We start from the raw sequence: 6,447 nt of genomic DNA, 5'->3' as shown, positions 1-6,447 counted from the left end.
CTTCTTTAATTTGTTTTGTCAATGTTTTCTATTTTTCAGTATATAGATATTTCACCTCCTCGGTTAAATTTATTACTAGGTACTTTGTTCTTCTAGTTGCTATTGTAAATAGAATTGTTTCCTTAGTTTCTTTTTCAGATAGTTCATTGTTAGCATGATGGCTTTTTTATACATATATAATGCAACCTCATCATTTATCAAACTGGTATCCAGTTCTCATGTTAACAGACATTTGGTGATTTAGTGTCTTTTAAAATGAAAAGTTAGAGTTATAAAGTGTCTTCGGTGGTGGAAAAGGCAGAACATTTTAAGGAGGAAGTCAAATCAATTCTTGAAGATTTAAGTTTCAGATGACTCTGGGTGTTCACAAGACAAGTCAAGTGCTTGGTGGTACCTGGTTAAAAAAGATGTGTTTGTACTCGGATGTAACAGACATCAGCCAATGTAGGTGGATTTGCTACTTTCTGAAGATTATTCTTTGTAAAAGAAACTCAAGGTTTTGTTTCAGTGAAATACTGTTTATCCATTTTAAAGACTTTTGTCAATTGAATTAGATGAAATATAAATGCATATAAGAAGAACCTGTTACTCTAATGTCTTACACAATTTACTAACGCCTTCCTGTAGGCATCTCATTTAAGGAAGGAAGGAGATGTACGATCTTTCCTTTTTACACTTGAGGAAGCAGGGGTCCAGAGAGATTAAAGGTCTTGTTCAAGGTCACACAGCTGTGAAGTTACGTGATTGTGAAACAGATCAATTCCACTTCTCTTTCAACTATGTATCTGGAATGTTTTAGCACTTGCCATTTTATGGAGTGTTTTCATATGTGCGTACTTTCAAATGAGTTCATATACGCGCATTTCATATATGCATACACACGCGTGTATTTTTTTAGTAGCCCTGGGGGTGATGGTGTGTAGCATTTAAAAGTATGGACTTCCAAGTCAGATTGCCTTGGTTCCAATTCTGACTCTGCCCCTCACTATGTGGCCTTAGACAAGGCCCCTAATCTCCTTATGTTTCATTTTCCTCATTTCTAAAACAGGATTGTAATAATATCTGTCTCACAGAGGAAGGCACAGATGTGTAAGTGTTAAGTAATATACTGTAAGAAAACCACTTGGGAGGTGGCTGGCACACAGTAGTACATGTGAGTTTTCACACTCAGTGTGTGTTAAATCTTACATAGAGAAAGGATTCATTGTGTCCATTTTATAGATAAAAGAACTGTGGCCTCAGGGCCAGCCCAGAGGCATAGTGTTTATATTTGTGCACTCCACTTTGGCAGCCCAGGATTCACTGATTTGGATCCCAGGCGCAGACCTATGCACTGCTCATTAAGCCATGCTGTGCTGGTAGCCCACATACAAAATAGGTGAGGATTGGCAACAGGTTTTAGCTCAGGGTCACTCTTCCTGACACACACAAAAAAAGAACAGCGGCCTCAATTAAATGACTTGCCTATTGAGCTAGAATACAGACTCAATTCTACAATTCACAATGTGTTTCTTTCTCACTACCCCAGCCTATGTTATGTAGAAATCTAGGACTTACCAAATTCCACTCAAGTTGGAGAGCTACAGACAAGGTTCTAAATCAGGTATGGGCATTAGGCTTTCTGAAAACCCTCTAAAATAGTCTAGAAAATGTGCCTTAGTATTTTTCTAGAAAAGGGTGTGTAGCTTTCACTAGATTCATGAAAGAGGTCCGAAACTCATAAAGGTTAGGGGCCTGACTGTGAGGGTGTAGCCCGATCTTTAGAGCCATCGGCTGTGGGGCTGCCCGGGGTTCAGATCAAGTCTAACACTGCCAGCTCTGTGACCGCACACAACCCAACTTCTCTGTAACTTTATTTCTCATCTGCAAAAGAAGCGTGATAATTTGTAAGATCAAGTTAATTGATACGTATAAAAACACTTGGAACACTGCTCGGCACAGGGTGAGCTCCATGTAGAGGTTGCTGTTATTACAATTGCGGTGATCAACAGATGTCTAAAAACCAACTGGATTTAATCTGCTTGGAAAGTGAGTTACAAGTATAGCCAATACCCATGAGAACTCGGCAGTGTGCCTGGTCCGGTGTTAGGACACACCGCCCCTAAGATGACCCTCAGTGATCCCCACCTCCTGGTTGTCACACCTCGTGTGATCCCCTCCCCTGAGTGGATTTATTGACCAGCTTCTAGTGAATCAAATATGGCTTGAGCGACAGGATTGCACTTCCGAAATTGGATTATAAAAAGACAGGGGTTTCTGTCTGGGATCTCTCTCTCTCTCTCTCTCTCTCTCTCTCTCTCTCTCTCTCTCTCCCTCGGACTGCTCTCTCTGGGGAAGGACCCTGCCATGTCATCAGGCAGCTTGTGCAGAGGCCCTCGGGAAAAGGAACCGAGGGAGGCCTCCGGCCAGCGGTCAACAAGGAAGCGAGGTCCTCCGCCCAACAGTGTGAGGAGCAGAGGCCCACATGAGCGAGCTTGAAAGCCAGTCTCCTCCAGTTGGGTTTTCAGAGGAGACTTGATGCCCGGCCAACAGCTGGCTGCATCCTCAGAAAGAACTCGACCAGAGGCACCCGGCGAGGCTGGGCCGGGGTCCCGACCACAGAAACCGTCAGATTAGAAATAGCTCTTGTTTTAAGCCACTGAGTTTGGTGGTAACTTTTACACAGCAATGGATAACTAATGTGTATGCAAAGTACTTTGTCGACATGATCTCCTGTAGAGTTTACAGCCAGCCTGTGAGGTGGGGCTGGCGCTGGTTCACAGAGGAACCTGAGAAGTCCAGCAGCCCACCCAAACCGGCGGTGCCTCTGCCTGACTCGAAAGCCCATGCTCTTTCTTAGCTAGGAGGCTAATTTCTTTTGCTGACTCATTTTTGAGACTACTTTTCACTCTGTGTAGGTTTTGTTTTGTTTGTAGGTTAAAATAAGAATTACTGAAATTATTCGGGAATGGAATTCTATCTGCTTTTGAAACTTATAACTGGTCTTTATTTTAACCAGAACTTGGAAGTCCAAGTAACTCTCACATGGCAAAACAGAAGGTTTTGCCAACATTTGTGGAGTAGGGAATAGGGACTAAGATTTTTATAAAGATTAAATTCTAGACCCTAAGTCTGGGCTTTTCACAATAACCTCTACATTACTATTGTCATTATTTTTGGAACATAGCCCCTTACAAAGCACTCATATTTAAATTAATTAATGGCTTTAAGTAAGAAGGTTAGTTATCCTTGGGCCATTGACTCCCATCCTCAGATAGCACTTCCCTCAATAAGTCAGGGGTCTCTTGACTCTGGGTCCTTAGACCCTTAGTCCAGCAGTCTGTCAGTTCCATCCTTGATTTCCTAGTGCAGGAAATACTGACAGTCTTGGAACAGTTAATGACCCACACCAAATCATTGGAAAGAGTAACAGGACCTTCTTAAACCTGTAGTTGAATTTGAAGGACACTAGAGAAGAGACATGGACTATTTCAGAATATAGCTCCAGCTTCATGAGCCAATTCTTGACAGAATCTCTTCTCTCTGCCTTTTTGAAATAATTAGTGACTTTAGCTCAATGGAATATTAAAATTTGATCTCTGGTTACTGTAGCAAATTGAGAACAAAATGAAAATCATCAATCCTAAAGACAAAGATGTCTTGGGTACAGAGACAGTCCAGTGGAATATGTTATAAAAATGATTAAATACATTTTTATGTTTCAGACATCTATCTTGCTTTCTTTCCGTCTGTTTATCTATCTATCATCCATCTATGTTAGAATCAGCCTCTCAATATTTAAACTATCTCTAATTTCAAAATAGACATACTTGGAAATAAATGCTTCTTGGATCACTAGTGCCCTAAAGGAGTAACGACGTATAAATTTTTTTAAAGGTTGAGTTATCTGAGCGTTTAAGGCATTATGAATATACAATATAAAAAATAAGTCAGAAAGAAAAATCTAGTTTTTGATACTGTATATTCTATAAAAATTTTTTCTAATTTAGTTTCATCACTTTAACAATAAATTTAAGATCCATCCTGGTTGACTTGACTTGTACTTTGTGCTGAGAACTGAAATTGATTTATGTGTAAGTAGAGAACATGCATCTCCGTGCGTAGGGTGAATAAATGATGTGGTTAGTCATAAAAGTCGGACTCTGAGAAGATCTACGCTGATAATGGTGAGAGCATCAGGATCGACTACCAATGCTCATTGCTTTTGCTGTGCTGACCTCCTTGTGTTTTTGGATGGATCCAAACTGGGAATTGGCACAATCACTGATACAATCTCAATCATAACATCAAATTTAAAAAGTGTAATCTACAGTGTGTGAGGTGGAGTAGTAGAAAGAGAAGCAGGTTAGAACCCAGGGATCTGGGATTTGGGTCGGTTTTGCCACCAGGTGACTTACAAGTTAATAATAATAATAACATTGGGAAAGCTGTCTTATCTCTCTCAGATCAGTCTTCCTTATCCATAAAGATTGACCTTTATGGTTCCTCCCAATATTAATGCTCCAGATTGAATAACTATGACCCAATCAAAAGTACCTTAAAATATTCCAATAACTCAAGCTCTGATTACTCCTTTAGGGCACCCAGTAAGCATTTATTTCCAGGTACAATGGATCCTCATTGCTCACAGATTCTATATTTGTGTATTCGCCTACTCACTAAAATTTACTTGAAACCTCAAAATCAATACTCGCATTGCTTTCGAGGGCATTTGTACACAAGATGGTGAAAAATTTGAGTCACACAATTTATGTGTTCCCAGCTGAGGTTAAAAAAAGGCGAAGTTCTGTCCTCTTGTTTCAGCTCTCGTTCTGTAAACAAGCGTCCCTTTTTTAGTCTATTTAGGGCCACATTATTTGCACTTTTTACTTTTTGTTGGTGATTTCGCTGTTTAAAATGGGCCCCAAGAGTCATGCTAATGTTCCCAAGTCTAAGAGGGCTGTGATGTGCCTTCTGGAGAAGACACCTGCGTGAGATAAGCTGTGTTCATGAGTGAGTTATAGTGCTGTTGGCCATGAGTTCAGCATTAATAAATCAAAAATACATACTAAATCAGGTATCTTCAATCAGAAACGCACATAAAACAATGTTACACATTTATTGGTTGATGAAAATGTTGTAACCAGAGACTTACAGGAACCTAACACTGTTTTCCTCCTGGGAGCTTGCAAAAATTTCTTCATTCTAAAAATTATCCCTTTAAATAAACTCTTTAGTAAATGTGTAATAAAATTTTATTTTCATACCGTGTTTCAGGTGCTCACCAAAGTATTTGATGTGACAATTATAATGTGAGGTACAGCTAAATATTTAGGATTCCATCATCTCTTTTCTGTTAAGAACACTCCTTTCTGCTATTTTTAAATTTCTTCATTTTTCAACTTACTTCCACTTGAGTTGTCTCTGAACAGGCCAAGATTTCATTTGATGTTATAACTCTTCAAAAACATTATTTTACAGGATTCCTACCCCTCGTCTTCTTGGAGTTCACGTTCAGCCTGCTCCATATTCTATCTTTGGAAACGTAGCAGCGTCCTCTTGACAGATCACATCTGAACATCTTAGCACCCTGGAGAACCTGCCTAGGAAATGGGATAAGGTTTGGGACCAACACGGTTTCAAAGAGTACACTTGCTTTTCCAAAAAACAATTGAAACCCTTGTGATCTGAATCTTCTGTGGCCAATTTGAGAAGCAGACACAAGAGGAAGGGTGGAAAAAAAGGTTGCTCTGGATATTTCACTCCTTGTGTTACCAACAGCTTGCTGGAGTTACTGCTTTCGAATTCTGCAAATATTGAAACTCATTTCAAACCAATGCAGCCAATGGGTTTTATAATAGCTTGAATTTCAAGTTAAATAGAAAGAAACAGACCCTATTTAACATAGAGTATTCTGTGTGTGGTGGAATAAAGTACTGCGATGTTAATTTGCATTTTATTCTCACTGCTGTAAATAATTTATACGTCTTTATCTAAGGGAGGTAGCAAGTTTTCATCTTTGCGCTTCCCAGAAATGGGAAAAAACACAAGCATATGCAAAAGATCACTTCCAAACAGAACTTTTGTTTCCAAAATTCTAGGCTCCTACCGAATAAGAAACTAGGCTACCTGAGGAGAGGGGTTTCAGGACTAGGAAGGGAATGAATTACCCCTGGAGGAGAAAGGTTTTGAGAGAGTTTTACCCGAGAATGGTGGAGTGGGAGTCTGGAGAGCTCGGAAGCAGAGAATGAAACATCTTCTACAACCAGGAAGACACAGGTCTCCGATGGGAGTGACAGCAAGGACCCCCGAGAAGGTCGGCCACTAGAGAAGGCGGGTCTCAGCCCCAGCAAACATCTCCATGCGCCTCTGATGGAGGCAGAGGAAATGCATGTGACAGTGATAACCAGTGTGTGCTGCGGGCCAGAAGGCCATTCTTCAACGTCCTTCAACTAAGAGGATGCTTGC

The sequence above is a fragment of the Equus quagga genome, chromosome 14 (assembly GCF_021613505.1).
Source record: "Equus quagga isolate Etosha38 chromosome 14, UCLA_HA_Equagga_1.0, whole genome shotgun sequence".
Lineage (NCBI taxonomy): Eukaryota > Metazoa > Chordata > Mammalia > Perissodactyla > Equidae > Equus > Equus quagga.
The sequence above is the reverse complement of the archived record's forward strand: the minus strand, read 5'-3'. Positions refer to the sequence as shown.